Source organism: Falco naumanni, chromosome 3 (assembly GCF_017639655.2).
Source record: "Falco naumanni isolate bFalNau1 chromosome 3, bFalNau1.pat, whole genome shotgun sequence".
In the NCBI taxonomy this organism is placed as follows: domain Eukaryota; kingdom Metazoa; phylum Chordata; class Aves; order Falconiformes; family Falconidae; genus Falco; species Falco naumanni.
In genome coordinates, this window is record NC_054056.1 from 32974827 (window position 1) to 32995553 (window position 20727).

The following is a 20727-nucleotide window of genomic DNA, read 5'->3' on the forward strand; positions in this document are numbered from 1 at the left end:
GGTTGCTGTAGCCTTGAATGTGGCTCCACATAATGCAATCCTGCTATGTGTGACCAAGCCTTTCAGTCACACAATAAAACTGCCCCAGTTATACACAAGGGTGACATCCAACAAGGACAAATCAAGCACTGTTGCATCACTGTGTTGGTTTCCCTTACAATCACATAACAATTGTTGCTCAATGACTATTCAGTCTACCTCTGTCATAATGAGCATTCTCAGTTTTCCTAATTCCTTCATTTCAACGTTATGGAAACAACACCTTCTTTACTTGTACAGTATCATGTCCTAATTAAGTACATGTAACATTGTCTAAAAAAAGAAAACAACTAGTCCTTCTGTTGATGCCAAACCCAAGAAAGATGTTATTGGCTGGTAGGATTAATCGTGGGGCAACTGCAGACACAGCAGTCACTGCAAAAAAAAAAAAAAAAAAAAAAGGTATAAATTAGAATTACAATGACGCTGGGAAGCAAATGATTAATAAATGGCAAAGGTAAAGAAATATGCCAAACCTTCCATAAGGTGAGGGCAGAGGAAAGAAAATCTGGAACTGTTTCAGGGACTTTATCTTTCAAAAGAGACTTGCATGACACAGGTTAAAGTCACCTTGCCTTCTGATCCATATGTCTTGTTTTGAACAAAGAAAGGCAACTGTATGAATGTACATGAAAAAAAAGGGAAAGGGAGAAAAGCTAGTCCAGCTTTGGTGTATAGCTATTATGTACATTGTGTACAGTCAAAAGGAACAACAGGATCATAGGAAAGGCAGTGGATGTAGTAGGGCATGTATTTTCGTGTCAGAGACATGTTCAGTCCGAAACCAACATTCTATCACTTTTTAAGGGCAGAAGGATTTCTTAAGGGACTCTTAATACAAACAATTTTCTTTTACAAATCTCTGCTATTTATAGTATTCATATTTACCATTTATTATTTAGAAGTATGTTTTGCATACAGCTCCAGACAGCTTTGGAGTCACTGTTGAATGTTGGTACTATAAACAGCAATGTCAGCTGCATCCCTGACTGCAAAGCTGTGCCTCATCACTTTGAAGTAAGGCACAAGAGTGAATTCCTATTTGCTTCATTGAAAATCTGTGCTTTGACGGACCAATCCTGTGCTGCTTCTAAAAAGAAATACACAGATACATTACATTAAAATACAGTATACTGGTCCCATATAAACCATTCATGAACATGCTGATAGAGAGTTAAAGGTAACATAGTTGGCACAGAGGCAAGGACAGGAAAGGGAGTTCTCTTTTGCCTTGTGTTGCTAAGCAGCAGAAACATCCCTAGGTCCTGCATTAGGGACCTTACTGGTTTATAGACACATGTCCTGGACAGTCTCACTTCTGGGATTTTTAGAAAAAAATGCATGCAGTTCTTTTACCCAAGACACTTTCCAATGCCAACAAGCAGTGAAATCCATGGAGATATTTTCTGTGTGCAGCTAGGTAGCAAAGGGACCATAAAAACTCTTCACTCTCAGGAATAAAAATTTCAGCCTTAACAACATCATCTGTAATAAGTTCCTTAAACTCTTCCCTACCAAAACCCCTATAGCTTTGGACTCCTCTTACAAGCATCTCTCCCTGTAGGTGGAAAATAAGATCACCGTATAGGCTACAATCCCTGCAGCTTCACAACACTTCCAAAGTAAAACTAAGAAAAAAACTTTGATCTTCTACATAGCAGTAGAAGAATCATTATAGGGGACCAAGTATGGAGGGGGAATAGAAATGTAGATGGCTTTCATCATTGTTTTGTCCCCTTGAACAATCATGCTATCTTTCTTAATCAGTGTCTTTGTCAGACATTCACATACCTTTCACAGGCATTTAAAGACGGAGTCAGATCCAAAAGTGCAAAAATAAAACTGGGTGAGCAACGAAGAACTAGGAGGACCCAACACCAGAAAAGAAACAGGAGACCATGGCAGAAGGAGCAGGGGACTGAAAGAAGCAGAGATGACAGTGTCCTAGGACACTATGCATATGCAAAATGATGCAGATAATTGCATAAGTTGGCCCAAAATTCTCTCTGTCACTTCCAATGCACAACTAGTAATATTCATTCTTTGTGCTGCTGTACATGTTTTCCAGGACAGTAAACAATGCAACTCGTGTCTGTAACAGCTGCATGCCGGACAAGGGGAGAATAAAATGATGTATGGCAAACCTTTGAGGAATAAAGCCTCCATAAACAGCTTGCTCTTTCCTCACTTTTTTTTTTTTTTTTTTTTTTTTTTTAATTCCAGGAAAATACTGTTCAATGTTTTCCATAATTTTTAACTTATCAACAAAACTTTTTTAGCACAACGATAAATCCCTTTGTTGCTTTTCAAAGGTGTTTTAGTATGTTAACTAATAGGTTGTTTGGTTCTATATTTGTTTTTCATGGAATGATTGACTTTCACTCCTTTTACTTGCCTTTTTGCATGCAATAAAAAAGTTAAAGGGACAAAATGCATGCAGTATGTATGGAATGTGTTAGAATATTATCCAGGTTTTCCTCTCAAAGAATTGTCAACAGTACTGCATATATGACTAATTTATCATTCAGGCTGCACAAACAATAAAAATATTTTTTTCATAGCACATCACTTAGTGAATTTTTAAAAGCATATCTTAGTCTAGCAGCTTGACAGCTGACTTTAATAAATGACATTTTTTTATTGAAGACCACTCTGTCTATGTCTAACTGTCATCTCTCTGACAAGGCACCCCTCTAAAGACACTGAAGCATGCAGCAATGCCAGGAGTACTGGCCTTCATGAGATCTAGATGACCATAAGGTCTTTCAAAAAGAAAGATCTTTCTGTACAAGTCACGCTAAAGATACACTGAGAAAAAACGATAGTGACTGTGGACTGAAAACCCCACAAAACCTCAGGATCCAGAAAATATTTTTTTCTGGAAGCAAGCAAGCAAGAATATAAGCTTAACAGCCAGATTTGCAGCAGATAGAGATATATAAGGCAGGAAGCATAAGGTGGCAAAACTTGCTGGTGCAGATACAGGCTTAGACATAGGACACAGCCTAGGTGTAATTCTTTGGGACACCTAAAAATATAACGGTGGTTTTTTTGGAGTGAATAGTGTTAGTATTCCTTCTGACTGCCTTTACATGTGATCCATACTGTTGTGTTAAAAGATGCAAAGCCCTTCTTTAGAAGCTTGTTCTCAAGTCTAGGTGGGTCCAGCAGGGTCCAGAGAAGCAGAGTCTAATTTTTCATTCTCGCCCCTTCATCTATTCCTAATAGTATTGTTGTGGTTTAAACCCAGCTGGCAACTAAGTACCACACAGCTGCTTGTTCTCTCCCACCCACTCCCACCCCAGGGATGGGGAGGAGATTTGGAAAAAAACATAAACCTCATGGGTTGAGTTAAGAAAAAATTAATAATTAAAATAAAATATTATAAAAACAACAACAATAATAAGAGCAACAACAACAAACCAAACAATTGTAATGACAAGGAAAGAGAGGAAGAAAGGAATAAAATCCAAAAGGGAGAAAAAAACCCAAGTGATGCACAATACAATTACTCACGACCCGCTGACCGATGCCCAGCCAGTCCCCAAGCAGTGATCAGCAGGCCCCAGGCAACTCCCCCCGGTTTATATACTCAGCATGATGTTCCATGGTATGGAATATCCCTTTGGCCAGTTTGTGCCAGCTGTCCTGGCTATGTCCTCTCCCAGTTTCTTGTGCCCCTCCACCCTTTTCAGTGGCAAGGCCTCAAAACCAGAAAAATCCTCGACTTAGTATAAGCATTACTTAGCAACAACTAAAACCATCAATGCATTATCAACACTGTTCTCATACTAAAACTAAAACATAGTATTGTACCAGCTGCTGAAAAGAAAATTAACTCTATCCCAGCTGAAACCAGGACAAGCATTATTACAACATACTGCAGATCAGCGCTAGATATCACTGTCTTTACAGCTCTGGAATACTCTGGATGATTTTAACAATTAAAATTTTTTAAAAAATTGCCTCTGACTTTTACAACAGCTGTCACTAAGGAATGGGAAAACAGATGACTGGCCCACATAATTTGAAAGTGAAGAGTGAGACAGCTTGCTTCCCGCATTACACTGAATGACCCTTGCTCCTGACTGTTGAAATTCTGCTATGCTTAATCCCCGCGTGCTAATTGCCCTTCTTTCTCAGTGTTTTTTCTAGCAAGATTATGGCTTTCACAAAAACAACAACAACAAAACTAACCCACAAACCAAACCAAACCTAACACAAAATAAAATAAAACTATTTATACACAACATTGATTATTTTGCTCAAATTGCATGGACATTTCATATCTTGCTCTGATTCCTCTGTCCTTTTTTGGGTACAATCAACTGAGTAGTAAAAAGATTGCTAACTAAGAACCTTTGTTTTGTAGTCCCTAGTGTGCAATCAAAGCTCGAAATGAGGGTTGTGTTGATAGCTGCACCACTCATTTCTTGTTGTATGCCTCAAGCCAAGGCTGCTCTGCATGCCCGTGGTAACCACTCAAGTAGCAGCAAGGAAAGGCAGGAACTGGAGATAGAGAACAGTCTTTCTTCCGTCAAGGAATGGCGGCACTTTTCAGGATTCATATAATTCACTCAGAAACTGGTACCTGTATGACAATTACAAATACTGGGGACTGGATATAAAGCATTTTTCCACTGGATTGAAAAACTCAGACTTAGGTCAGGTCTGTGTGGGTCAAAATCTGCTATTATTTAGTAGTTGTTCAGTGCTCTGTGTAAAATAGATTGATAGGTTCATTTAGATTTTGAACAAAAGTGACTGGTTTGTTTAAAGTACTATTAAAGAAGAATTTTTTTGCATAGTCTAAGGAGGGAGACCAAAGGTTAATATAAACCGTGCAGCATTTTTAATTTATCTTTGAAAAACAATTGAAAATTGGATAAGTGTCCTTAATTTTTTGACATATAAATTTCAGACTATTATTCTCAACTGAAATGTGTTAGTACTTCATTTAGAAAATTGACTAATTTGGATTCAAAATCTTCCTTGGAATACTGAAAATGAATATATTCTTTTTGCTTTGTTATGTTGGCCCAACGTTTTCACAAATGGTTAGTTACAGATTGCACTCGTAACAAAGGAAGCCCAGTGCAGAGAAAGGCAGAATGGGAAGCTGAGCGGGGTGCCTCAGGCTGGAGATTCTGAGTTTGGACAGGATTACATATAGTTTTGTTTCTTTCTCTCCTCCACCTCCCACCCTCGCCCCCACCCCCTTTTCATTTTGTATTGCAGAAATTGAAAAGCTCATGTAACGTTCTTGAGAGAAGGCTGTTCTTACTTACCGCCTTTCACTGAAAGTCTTGTGCCACAAGTTCTGCATCTGGGTACTAATAGCCTGCTCATGGGTACATTGGCAGGTTTTTTGTTCAATGAGGAAAATGATTCAGAAAATAAAATTGAAAGGGAAAAGGTTCCACAGTTTTGAAAAGTACCATACCATGGCTAAGAATATCTCTATTTTTTAAAAAAAGTTTACGGCTGCTTTGGGTCAGGAGGGAGGAAAAAAGCATCTGCAATAGCACCATCTGCTGGTCCTTACAATTTGGTAAAAATTGACAGCCTCTGACTGAAAACCATTATGCTTATCACGGACACTATGTACACGTACTTGTAGGGAACTGTCAGAATGAATGGAAAATTTTGCAGTAAAAATCAGCTCATTCCAGTCCATAATGATTTGCTTTTTGTAGAGTGGCAAAAGTAGGCAGGAGCTCAAGTTTCTTTTAATACTAAGTTGTAAGCTTTAAAATAGGAATGACTGTCTCCTGCCTTAAGATTAAAAATAAGAAGTTTAAGGTTTAGTTTGTGATGCATGCAATTTTTCTGGAAGGATATTTGTACCATGTACTTTCTTTTCAGAATGTTTTCCCTTAGAATGGAAGATACATACTATGAAAATAGAGATTAATTCACATTTTGGATTTCATTTCCATTGATTAAAGTCAAATGATATTTTCAAGACTGAGTAAGCAAAGACAGAATCAGAGTAACTGAACATAAAGCATGATAAAAAATAAAATTTTACAAATGGAAAGAAAAAGAATGAGGTGAAATCTTAGTGTTACCAAACTTCATCATCAGCGTCCTTTAAAAAAAAAAAAACAAAAAACAACCAAAAGCAGGGAAGGATGTTGGGTCTTTAGATCTTCAGATCAATTCCATAGCTCCTCAGCTGATACTAAAATTAAATGAGGGTACCAAACACAGAATGTCTATATTTCAAATAATAAACATTAGTATATAAAGAAATTGTAAACCAAAATATTTCAAAAATACAACTGTGGGTCAGTCAATGCCACCATTTCAGTCATCGGGCAGTCTTTCTTCAGGACTCTATTCACTTCTTTGCAAAAGAAAAAAGCTAATATTCACTTAGCATTGGATCTTCTACCAATACTCGGATTGTTTGTTTCTAGAACTTTTTGTTTCGAAATCTCACAAAAAGTGTTTTCCCACAAGACTTGCAGTATTTCCCGGTTTGTGACAGATAACCCCCAGAACAGGCTCTTGTTTTGTTGCTGAATTTTGGATTTGCACAGAAGCAAATCAAAATGGAGCTGAATGATGTGTTTCAGACAATTATTTATTCACCAGAAATACACCAGCCAAAATGGAGGCCTTCAAGAAGTTCTATGTGTGAAGTTGAATTACCCAGCAAAGTTTAGCCAAGATGAACAAAATGTGGCAGAAATGATGAAAGTTTCTTTCAGTACTTCTAAAACATTTGTTTTTTACACAGTAGTAATAAAAGCCAAGGAAATGAAGGATTAGTTACATCAAATTAGTACCACTGATAATAAAGGGCAAGGAAGAAAGTTGCAGAAGATCTCCAAGGAAACCACTGGCAGAACCAGAAACCGAGGCCACACTGCAGTTGCTATTAGGCTATAGAAAAGGTTACTGAAATTCTTCAAGACTTAAATGTTTCTTTAATATAGTCTGTAAGAAAAACATACTTGATTATTATTAGAAGATGACAGGGTTGTAAAAAAACCCTAGAAAAAAGCACAGATTTATACTGACCCCTGTGCCAAACAGGAACCAGATACTCTAGTTTTCCCTTTTTATTAAAAATGAATTGAACTCATTCTCCATTTGCCCAGAACTTAGGACACCCAAATCCGCGAAGGGATTTGGCATGCATGAAGGTTCTGCAACTTTTGATATCTTTTACTTTCTTAGGAACCCACATTTATTTGCTATTGGAATATGTAGCACACTTGTAGCACTTCACCAAATTTCTTTGAAGACCACTAACACAAGAGGAACGCTTTATAGTTGAAGAGAGAAGTTGAAGTCTCATTCTGTCTCATCTGATAGGATGCCTAAGTGATTCAAGTAAATCTGAAACACCCTTCTTCCTCCTCATATTTCTCTCCACAACACATAAAGTTCATTTAAATGAAAATCAGACTAAAGCCAATGCTACAAAGAAAGCAAAATTTAGTGCACAAATATTTTTCCTGCCATCTTGATTTTATACAGCAGTTATAGTAAAATACTGCTTTCATAAACAGAAGTATGCACATGTAAATTTGCTAACACTTTTTGTTCAGTTTTCTCCATTTCCCCCAACAGTCCAAAAAGATCTCCTTTCCTATGTTCTTTACATAGAATGAACCTACTGGCATCCATAGTCATTGAACACCAAAAATCTCTGACTTGCCTGAAATAGTGAAGTGACCACAGTTTTAAACAGATTCACTAAAAAACCAAGAGGTTAACATCTTTCTCTGTGATTCATGCTAGGTGTGTTTCTTAGTATTTGTGCTATAGCTGGAACACTTATTGAGAAAATTATTGAAATAATTGACAATGTATATAAGTGGGAATATTTTTTGTATCATGTCAGGAAGCTACATGGACACAGAAATCTTACGAGCTCTGACATGATACACGTAAGAATTTGCTGACAATTTTGGTTCAGTTTTCTCCATTTCTCCCAACAATCCAAAAAGATTTCTTGGTCCATCTATACCCTCTTACTATGCAAAGCATCTTCTGGAAGAAAATAAATAGCTATACCTAAATGACTCACAGCATAGCTATATTTTATAAAATGTAAACATTAGCTTAGAATAAGCCTTAATAATTTAAACCATTTAGCTATAACACAAGATACTATTTACATTGCCAGCCAAAGAGCCAAGAATGTGTTAATCAACAGATTAGAAAACATTCTTCTGATATTTCTGTCCTACTCAGAAAAAGTCTTGCCATTAGTATAAAGAAACACTTTGCTCTTTTAATCAGTGCCACTGTGTGGTTTATTTTTTGAGACACACATTTCATTGTATGCAAAACAGTTACAACACAGCCTGTAAAAGAAATCAATCTCATCAACTCAGAGGGGGCAGTTTTTTCATCTCCAGTTTGACAGGAAAGGGTACTGCAAAATGAATTACTGCAGGGAAGATGGGAGGCTACTCCTAAGTACTTGCTGATACATTCCTCCCAGATATCTTTTGGCACAGTTTCACCGGGAACAGACTCAAGATTTACAGAAAAAGTGTTTATGGAAGACCAAAAGTTAGTGTAAAAGATTTTATCAGAGCAACCTGAACCAAACCTATAGTATTGTTGGTCCTACCACATGTAATAGTTTACCCTGCCTGTAGGTGTTTCATGACTATTGGGATCAGGAGACTGCATTGCTTTCAGAAATGAATATATTTAAATATGGGATTTTAATTCCTTCTTGTTTATTTGAAGCAAAGAAAGTTCAGGACTGTTGTTAGGTGATTTTGATGTAGAGATGAGTATGTGGGGGATAACTACAAATACCAATGAGCAATCTGCAGTGTGAAAAGGAGAATTCTGAACTACAGGGAACTTACAAAATTCCTAAAATCTGTACTCTTCATGTAAAGTACATGCTACGTCCTATGGTATGAACTAGCTTTGCCCATGCTGCAGTTGGAGGGTAGGGTGTTTGGAAATTCTCTACTGCTATTTTGCACATGATTGTAGATTCCTTCTCTGTGTTAACAGAGGGAAAAGTAGCTTTTTCAGGTATGCATGTACATACACTTGTAAACATATACACATACATATTTCTTATATTATTCAGCAAAACCTCTGCCTCCTTTGGGTATCTGAAATGCTCTAATATAACGGATGAGGGCATTAGGGAAAGTCTTTAAGCTTAGTATCATTTAATAGAAATCTTTATATGTTCCATTTATATTGTCTTATCTAGTCTATTTCACTAATTCATGAGGGACAGTTCTGTTGTTAGGGTTGCTAACACAGAGAATGAAAGAGAAAAAGTACCCCTGAGTAAAAACCTTATTAACAGCTATTCAATGAATTTAATTCTTTCTGGAATACTGCCACCAATTGCTTTTTGGCATGCTGACTTACACAGTAGTTTATACCAGCAGTTGCCATGTGTACACACCACCAGAATTATCCTAATTGGCTGATCATTTTGGAAGTTTCAGCCTGGCCTGACCTAAGCTCATAAGGACTAGAGAAATAAGAAGAAGAAAAAAAGAAAAAAAAAAAAAAAAAAAGGAAGTAAAACTTCATGTCAATGTTATTGATAAGAAAGGACACAGTCTGCTCACACTCCCTGAACTGTGAAGATTTTGTTTCCCTTCTCTCTCTGCCAATTTTTTAAGCCTAGAGATTCCCATTTAATAAAATAAGATTTAATTTCAAGGAAAATAAAAGGCTCATCATAGAATGTTCTCAATGGTCCTGTAGTGAATGATCCAGCAAAACCAACACGTATGCAGAAGGACTGAGAGGCGTGTGTGAACCTTTAGACGCAAAGTACTCGTTTTACAGATGAAGCACACATGAACAGATTTTTTCATAAGTCTAGTGAGACCAGTGAAGCTCCAACAATTTTCATTCAGGAGGGGTCACTTCTGTAATGATACTTAGTCCAAGCCAGCCAGGAAGTTTGAGTCCAGCCACATGTTTTTCTGAAAATAACAGATACCACATAGGGAAGAAATAATAAAGTACGGCTGTTGACTAGGAGAGTGAGGAAGCTTTTCTTTATCCCAAATGTCTAATGACTGGAGCGTAGCCTAGTGTTTATCGCCTTAATTTACATTGACTTTGTGACTTTTCTATTGTAAGCATACATATCCTTGTAGTCCATGAATATATTAGGCTGTTTTGAAACCTACTGAGCCCTGACCTAAAAGATAAGTTGTGGAGCAAATTATCTTAAGCTAATGCTAAACTGTGCATATTTTTTTCCCTATTCATTTGAAAGGAGTTGCCTTTCAGTCTTATAAACTGTTACATCAAGTTATTAGAGAAGCTGAATTTTTTTGCTGTCCCTACATGATAAACTATTTTGAACACTTCTGTACTTTCTTTTTTGTTGTCTTTTCTCTGACCCTATAAATTTAAAACTTTTTTTCTTTAAATGCTCCTTGATTTTGTGAAGTGTACACATACAGATATATATAAAGAATGTATAATGTGCACATTCAAGATGCATGTGTCAGTTGCATGATATTATAAAACCAAGGAATTTGCTCAATTTTATTAAGGGCAAAACAAATTTATTTCTCGTTAAGATCATTGTCAATTACTTGTATAAAATGTCATGGTTAGTTCTAATGTTTAGTTTTTCAAAAAATGTTTATGTGAATCTTAGGTTAAGGTGTGTCAAGCAGTGATTACAAACAAAAATATATATTAAAAAGTCTCTCATTCTTTATGATCCATTGTTTCTGATGTTAATTGATTTAAACAATAAAATAGGGGTTTTTTTTGTTTTCCTATGTTAAATTTAGCTATCTTTCCTAGGTATGAAGACCATAACCCCCCCTAAGACTACAGAGGATTTTAAGAAAACCCAAATTAACTGCAATTGTATATTTTGATGTTTAGTAACCATGAATGAGAAAAGTCGGTGCCTTCTTTATATTGGTTACAACATATTGCAGTGAAGGCTTCCAAGTGAATTGTATGCAGCTACTCAGTTCTTACCCAAACCACATTTTGTTCATGATTTTTGGCCTCTTATGTAACATTTAGAATATTGTGGATTTAAGAAAGAATACTCTTCTGAGCACTGAATGAATAGTAAAAAACAATACTTACCCCAAAGTGCTCACAGACTGAAAAAGCTCACAAGAGAAAAGCTTTGGCTGAGAAACTGGAGTAAAGACACTGAAGGGCTAACAAAAAATCATCTCATTCAATTAGATGAAAGGGAAAGAATTTGAGAGAGGATTCACTGGAAACAAAATTGCCACAAAACACTGTTGTCTAGAAGAAATTTTAAATTCAGACATGCATAGACTACACTCACTATTCTCAGCGAGAGCTGTCTGCCTATTGCAGGGAGCAGAGTTCGTCTTTAACAATTTAGGCATAGCTCCTAAGTGATGCTTTGTATGTTATACAAAGCTTACATTATTCCTAGGTTGACAAAAATAACAGACAAGATTCTCTCCTGGCCTCCTTGGCTTTTTGCCATTATACCCATTACCGAAACAAATTGTCCAATCCTCATTAGAAGAATGAGGTCATGTCTTGTGATGGAGTTTTGGGGCTAATTTCCTGACTGAATCATGAATGTATAGCTCACTTAAGGCATGTTCAAAAATCCAGTGAAATCAGAGGGACTACAAAATGAGTGCTGGATTAAGCCCTGTATCTCTTATCAGTTAAGAAGAAAGAGATACACTCTTTAAGCCCTATAGTTAAAAGCAGCATCAAACATCCTATCCATTGAGTTATTGCAAGTAGAGAATATAAGATAATACATAAAGAGAACAGAAAGCGGAGAACAAAAAATATTTCCCAATTTTACAATAGGGGCACAATATTAAGTTTTGCCCTCTGTGAGGCCCTTACTTGCTAGCAATCAAAATAATGAAGCATTATCAAAATAAAGACTGATTAAAAATAAAGCCTTCAGGAACTGGTGTTGAATATATATGAAAAGTTGAAAGTATTAAAATCTCCACCTCCAACTAATAATATATCCTTCGCTTTCAGTTTTAGCAAAATGAAAAGCTTTCTATCCTACAGAAAATGCTAAAATAAGCATACATTAAATACAATGTAACATTTAATATAACAGTGAATTCAGTAAAACCACGTGCTAAGACTCAGGAATTTACCTTATGTTCCCAACAAAAGAACAAATAATGGTAACAATAAGAAACTTAAAAATAAAATTGGTCTGGAACTGAGATATTAAAAAGTTCCTCAGAAAAACTTGGAAGACGGTTATTTGAATTGAGGACTTGAAAACCGAGTCAGAAACTCAAATGCAAAGAAATATTTGTATTCCACTTCTGATGTTTTCCATCTGTGTTTGCACTGACAAAGATAAAGTTCTCAGTGAAAAAAAAAAAAACATGGCTGGTTTGTTGAGCCTATGTATTTTCTATTTTCAAATGTCCCATCTACAAGACATCAAATAAACAATACATGACACCCACCTTCAGTGTAAATATAAGTGCAGCACTTTACAGCAAGAACAAATTTAGCTGGAAACACTGTCAGGTACTTTGATCAAGACTGAACCTGACTGAAAGTTGCAAATACATTTTTAAGGGAAAATTAAAGGCATCTTCACTTTAAATAGACAAAAATCACACATTTTTGTTGTTGTGGTTTTTGCAAATGGTATGTAATGTCATAAAAAGATCAATTTTAAACACAGCAGATATTTACAGTTATTCATGTCTGTATGCAGGTGCATCTGTACACATGTCCATGAATATATATGCATGCTTCTATAGAAATTTATTCTAATTTTCATACTCATAATCAATATCATAGTGAGATAAATGGCCCTGAGTATAAATGAGAATGAGACAGTATGTTTACCAGTTGCAGAGAGTGGATCACTACCTTAATGTAACATTTGACATACTGGACAAACTGAAATGTATAAAAGCAGAAAGTTATTATTTTAGAAAGAAGGTAGCACAAAGACTGGATCTCAGGAGAGCACCTTAGGTCAAAAGCCTTAGTCTACACGGAGAATGTAAAGATCTGCTCTTTCTCTGATGCTGCTTAGCACTTGCACTCAGGGCAGGATTTGTGAGAAAATGACAAGAGTCCTTCAAAAGTTCTGGCTTGCTTTTTAGGTTTCTTTCCTTTGGTATTCTGCCATAAACAACATAACACTGAAACACTTCTGACTAAACAGATGAAAGGCTTTTTTGGTGGAATAGTTTGTTTAAATAAAAAAATAAAACCAATTCTATCTAGAAAGAACAAGTAAAAATGCTTGATTTCCAGGGACCTTAATCTCCATTTCATAATTTTGTCTGTAAATATTTGCTTAGGAACTTTTGCCACAGACAGTAGCATTTGGGTGAAGATCAATATTGACTTCTGGTCTATAAGCATAGTACATACGATAAAAGATCTAGAGAATCTCAACTCCAAAGTCTTGTGACATCTTCCACATTCTCACATTGTGAATATAAATCTGACCGGGTACCTTCAACTTATAGTCAGCCTAAGCCTCAGGTGCACTCAATTTATGCTCAGCACAGCCAAAAAAATGTGAAAGAGAATGAAATCTTTTAGTCATATGTCTGCTTCTCTAACCTTGTGATATCCAAGACTTGTAAATGCCCTCCTGTATAATCCAGGGCAGTCTAAAGTCTCACCTGTTTACATTTACAAAAACTTCAGGGACTGCCTAGAAACTGGGCAGTATCAAAAATCCCGACCTATTTCTTCTTGCCAAAATAGCTAGCAGAGGGGCTGCGAAGGCTGGGAACCACATAAAAAAGGCGATGCAGAAGAAAAGACACAGATAAGTCAGACCCTTTAGTAAAGACTAGAAGGTTCAAGAGTTAGTAATTTACAAGGTTAAGTAGCATGTCTGCATCTCATATTTCACTAGATAAACAATAAGATACTGCTAAGAATAAAGATTTATAAAGCAGATTTAATGGCTTATGGGTATAAGCAATCACCAGGACTGAGACTTTGAAAAACATCAGTTAAATTTTTACACTTCCCTTCCTCAAACCAAACAGGTTCATGCAGTGTGTCTCATACAAAATGAAAGGTATTGATGGATGAGACTACTCCACAATATTTAGCTATACTGTCGATCTGCCTGATATAAATGCGATTCCTTAGAATAAGGGAGTATTTATATAGCATAGTACTCATGTGAAAAGAAGGATTCTACATAGAAAATTTTGTGGAAAATCTGTGTGAAGCAGAGTTTAAAAGTTTCAGACAGCTTTCATGAAACCTTTCTCACTTTGCTGTCTCCATTACCTGTAGCAGTAATCATATAGAAATGAATGATCTTTTTCCTCACATTATCCGTTTTGCAAAGTAATAACCAGTGGTCCTTTGTGTCATTTTCATAGTGAATGTGCAAGTCTTCAGAAACTTCTCTGTTCATTCATAGCTGTGATTCTTTCCACTCTAGCCAAGATGAACTGATAGACTCCAATATATACATACTTTAACATTTTCTCTTTTTTGGGGTGTTTTAGGTTGTTGTTGTTTTTTTTGGCTCTGTTTGTTCCTTGCTCATTGTCCTACTATGAACCTGGCAATGAACCATCTATTCATTGCTAACTCTCGTATGGCTCATTGTTATGTGTTATTTATGGTGTAATAGTACATAATTTTTGTGACAAGAGTACAGAGTATTGTGCTATTATTACTGCAAATGCCATAATAGCAAGTAGATTTTCATAAAAGTACAGAAAATAAAAGTAAATTTTAAATTTTCTACTATCAAAGTTTGCATCTATATAAAAACAGATAAAGCAAGAAATAGATTGTGTCTGAAAGTTTTGTCAATTGTCTGGAATCTTAATGAGAACCTGGAATTGAAATTAGCTTAATCTACAATAAAGGTCTCGTCTAAAGTTCAAGGGGAAAAATGTGAATCTTTCTATTGCCAGGAGAGGCTGCCTTGAGAAAAAATGTTGATGATCATCTCATAAATAATTCCAGACAAAGTAGAAAAAACTAGGGAAACTTCAATTGTTACTGCTTTTGCTTCTACAGTCCACCAAAACACTTGCCTCTCACCTCATCAAAAATATAGGAACATGAAACATGCAGCTTCTTTCTTCTGAATAACTTGCTTATTAAGACAAGTTAATGATTCTCTTCTGAACTGGAAAACACATGCCAAAGTGATCTATTTGTGTAGTAATGCCCACATTGCAATGATATCTGAATTTCTCTGCGGTACATGAGCAACTTACTTCAGCTTCTGGTTTGAAATAAGAAAATTCCCAGTACCCCCTTTAATATCTGTAATGCATTCCAGATAAAGTCTGCCTAACTATGTTTACCTAAGTATAATGGAAACATGATGTAATTTCCCCCAAAAAAATTTAATGTGAATCTATCCAAGTTCAATAAATTTAAAGGAGTGTGTGGTCACAACCATCAGTAAAAATACTAAAAATGACAGAATCATTTTCAGAGCAACTCTCCTACGTGGGTATCCAGGAGCATTCTTCTGTACTTTCAGGTTCCAGTCGCAAAGTTCGAAGTTACACTAGCAATTACTCTCCTACCTTGAACAGTAAATCGTTACACTCTTTCTGTGAAGAAACTGAAGAACAGTTTATGCTGTTAAATATAATTGTTTCTGATAAATTCAAAGAGTAGTAGTTTCCTGCCTTGCTAGCGAACAATGACTAAATTTTATCTGATATATAAAACACCTTCTGAGTGTGCAAACTCATATAACTATTTTTTCCCAATTCCAAAATTTCTTTGAAATTCACTTGATGATTCAGCCATCAACAGTCTTAGGCAAATTTCACATTTCTGCAGTATCAAGCAAGTTTAAGGACTGAGTTCTTTTCAATTAAAATCTATTTTCTCTATAACTTACTTGCATGGTTTAGGGAGAGTCTTTTTTTTCATTCTGAGTAATTCAGCCACGGTCCTTTGTATTTGTCAGTAGTTGATTTCAAGTGAACGTCTAAAGTGTACATATTCAAATATGTGTGCATATATAGAATATGATCATTATGAACTAATGTTAGCAAATATAAATACATTCAACTATGTGCTTGAGCAATAAAAATTTCATTTATAACATTGTCTTTTTTTTTCTTTTTTTTTTCTTTCCATAAAGAGATGCACATTCTCTCATCCAGTATTTACTGTCATTATTCAGACTTTCTAGGAGTAGTAACTGTCAGAGAATTATTTTCAAATTCATTTTCAGATGAATCTAGAAGCAATAATTTCTGCTGTGAAATTGTTTGTTTGTGCGTATTTTGGATGTGCATGTTTTGCAACATCATGCCTTCAGACTATCAAGAAAACATAATATCTTAAAGAATAATACCCAATTTATTTTTATTTAAGGAAGATTTTTTGGTTTTTTTTTTTTTAATAAGTTAGATTTTAAGATATTTGGAATTATCATTAAGGCAATTTTCAGAGTGGAAACAAAACCAGAAACAATTTAAAATTTTCTGAAGTTAAACCCATACTGGCATACCTAATTATTGGGGAATATACTGAATGGTTCTGAAGTACAGGAAATGTTTTCTACCAGTTAAGCTTCCTAAAATATATAAGAAAAAAATATGTAGAAAAAAGACATCAGAGTATAGAAGGAGACAAATAAATCACAAGGAGTTCTGGACAGATTTATACATTTTATGTATTTTAATTGCACTGCCACTTTCATTTTTCTGTAATTGCACTTTAATTGCATATATTTTTCTAAATTTAAAAAAGTAGTTAAACCAGCATTGTACCAGATGAAATAATCTCAGGCATTTACTGCAGATGTTTTAAACAATTCATGCATGGAACAATTTCATAGTTCTATTATATAAGGCATTCAAAAATTGCACTTGAGTAATTCTGCCTGCAATCAGCAAAGATTCCATAATATTGTTTTTTAGACATCAAAGAAAGCAAAGATGAAACCTGTGAACTAAAAGGGCCTATTCCTTTTGCCTTCTGGGAGGCCTTGAGGCTTGAGGCTCTGAAGTTTTGAAAATCATGTAAATTTATATGTGTGTGTGTAAAATATATATATATATATATGTATGTATGTATGTATGTATGTATGTATATATAAATTAACCTCCTTAATTTAGGAGACTAACTCAAGGAATTTTGCTTTCAGATATGTCTCTTACTGTTTGTGACCAATTTTTATATGGCACCTGTTTGAATTTTAAGTCTTTGAAACCAGAATCTCTACCAGGTTTCTGTATGTGGCTAGTGTTTTGGTTTCCTTTATGAGAAACACCTTACAACACATTATTTCTTGAAAATGTTGGACTTTGAGTACCACTCCCATACGTACCATGTGTCGCACTTGGCAGTGACTACAGAACACAAGTTCACATAATATTTTAGAAATTTCCCTCCTTTGAATTCTACATAATTGCAATTATCTAGCAGGCTGCTAACACTACAGCAATTAATACTACAATTAATAATATTTTAGTGGCCAGAAGCCACATCACAGGTGAAGACTCACTTTTTACAATGCATTAACATAGTCTACAATTATTCTTGAAAAATTTGTTATTGAATTTAAAACTAAAGGTAAATGTGGCCATGACAGACAAACTAATAAAAGATAGAGGAGATGAAAACAGCAAGTAACATCTCTGCCTGAAATCTGTTGCTGTATATCTATAGGTTTCCTCTCAGTTACTTCTTTAAAAGTTCTGCTTAAATGCAAGAAATTACTGTATAGCTCTTCATGTTTAATTTTTGCTTTTTTACTGGCATGCGTCTTGCTTTTCATAGTCCAAGGTGTGTTTATTGGTATGTAGGTTATTTCCTCTGGTCCTGTAAACAGATGAACCACTATTTATACAAATTCAGTATTGGTGAACCAATAAACTGTTTATAGGCCATTTCTAATGGGAAGCAATTATTTGTAATTTTAGATGTTGAAATGTTTATAGAGACAGCTCAGTGTAATAAAGTATGTGAAAGTATTAGGTTTCTCATAGCCCAGTTATGTTCACAAAGGTAGTGCAAAAAAATAGCAGACAATTATAGCTGGATAAGTATGAAAATTAGAAAGTGCACTGAGAAACATCCCTGATTCAATATACACAACAGTGAAATGAATTTGCAGTCTTCATCCTGTTTCTGTTCATGTAAAACTCTCCCTTGGCTTTAATAATAGAAATAGATGGTAAGGCGCAGAGCAAATGTTCGAAATACCTACATTTTTAAATATGAGTTATCTATACATTACCCTTTCCAAGCATAAACATAAAAAAGTAATGTGCAGTTTACTCTAGCTTAATATATAATAAATAATAACAGCAATACCATTTAGAACTTTTATAGCACTTTTCTTCTGCAAATCTCAAAGCAGCTTACACAAGGGGGATAGCAGAGCAGTTCTGGCATCAAAGAGCCTTTCAAACTCACACATCATCCATTTGGCGAGTGCAAAGAACACAAAGTCTGTGTAATATGTTCCTCTCATAGGCGAAGTTACAGCTAAATCTTGCATTAGTGCTATGTATTGAGTTTATTTTAGCAACAGTCTAAAAGAAGAATTGCGGCACTGAAGCTACGAAGATATGCAAAACTGAAGGCCTAAGGGTTAGCAACCAGACTTCCACCAAAAAGCAGAAACTGAATTCTAGGCAGGTAAAGCATGCATCACAACACTTTCATTATTGATCACATAGGTATCTCCTCACCTTCATTGGGGGATGAAGAACGGCACTAGGACTTAAATTCTACCAGTTCTGACCGTACCCTGTAAAAGAATCAGGAAAGGAATCTACAAACAAAATTACTATCTTTACAGATAAACCTTTTTTAAGTGAACAGTTAAAGGAAGAAGAAAGAAATTTAAAAAAAAAAAAAAAAAAATCAGCAGAACTTTTTCAATGGAAAACTTAAAACCCCACTATTTCAGCAAAAGCATATTATTCCAAACAACTTTTTATTTGGAGAGCCAGTGTTGTTAAAAAGAGCAATCCTCATCTCTGTAGTTCTCATTTTTCTCCAATTTTTCTTTCTTCAACTCTTTTCTCAGCCTTTTGCACTAGAAAAATTGTATAGTATAAGGGTAAAGCGAAAAGACAGGAAGAAAAGAAAGCAAAATAATATTTCATACTGATTTTTTTAAACTAAAATGTAATCTGAAAATTTAAGTTTTACACTGTTCTAAGTAAGATCACTTACAGCATGTAGTATACTGTGGATGTTAGTGGAGACAAATAATCATCTGGTATTTCTGTCACAAATACTTTCTGAAGAATTGCATTCCTGGTGTTTCTGTCTCATGTCATTTAATGCTCCATCTGATGCCTAAATAATTGTTTGATAAGAGAAAAGAGTCAGAAAAAATCACCTGCAATTTCACTTCTTTCTCTCACATATAAAGAAAAAGATACATTCTAGCAACTTGCACCTTATTTTTTTCTGTAATTTGCAGTTGATCTCTTTTGAAATAGTGCTAGACAGACAGCAGTTTATATATCAATGCTTCTTTGATCTCCTACATTTAATTGGGGACACCAACAAGATCTTCTGTGTTTAGAGGCCAGAAGTGAGTAAAACGCAATGTTTTGTGCAAAGCCTGACAAATTGTCTTTTCTTATTATTTTTTGATTTTTTTTCTTTCTTTTTTTTTTTTTTTTATGTTTGCTTTTTCTTCCCTACAGAAGGAAGACCAAGCAGTGTTTTTGTTGACTTGACACCATTAATTACCATCTTAGAAATTTTAAAACCTGAGATTAATATGAAAAAGAGACTCTTCATTCCTATGGTAGAGTGACCAGACTGAATCTTTGCTTTTTCTGGTGGATGTGTTAGTCTGTATATGCATTGAACCCGCTCCACCTGATCTAAGAGTAAGCAATATATTTTGTGGTTAAGGTCAAATTAAATTAATCCCTGTTTCAGAAGGATACCTTTTTTTAAATGAAAATCTGGTGCTTGAAAGGCAAGGCTTAGTACACTTAGTACACTAGATTTCCAAAGATCCAGTGCAATGGAAAGGAAGGCTTTTCCTGTTCTAATCACTTGTAGGCAACTCTGTACTTTAATATCCTTCTTTGTGCTTCAGTCAAAAATGAAATCAGAAGAGTTCTGAGATGAAATACTTATGCATTTGTTTATTCCATCTGATAAATTAAGATGTTATCAAATTGCTTAGGACGATATTGTCTTGTATCGTTCAGACTTGTACAAAGGCATAAGAGAAATTAAGGAACTACTTGTTATCTCTACTAAGACCTTTGTATTGGATCTCTATGATGTTTTATAAAGTGTTACACCCTAACACCAAGTGAGTAAAAGAGATCATGTATACAAAAAATAAATTAATAAATAGTCCTTATTTGCAGCAGATGGAACCTTGTTGCGTACAGAGGTACTGGGGAAAAGGACCACACAAGATACATTGTATATTCACCTCTTTATTGTGATCTTTTTTTTCAATTCTGCCACAATTCTCAGCATTTTGCTTTTACTTGAGACCTATTTAAAATAATTGCTAAGGTGAATGGCATATGTTTAAAGTGAATGACTGGTTTACTAGGTAATTAGCAATGTTTATTTTCCTTCAAGCTCTGAGTTATTGCTATGCAGTCATTTTAGCTGCATTGGATTACTCTTCTAGCATGTAAATGCAAACTACAGAATTCATTTTTTAGAGTAACTCTTTAAAACAAGTTAAAAGAAGACCAAAAAACTATCCTTAATCTCCTCCTTCAGTATGAACTTTTGTTGAACAAGCAG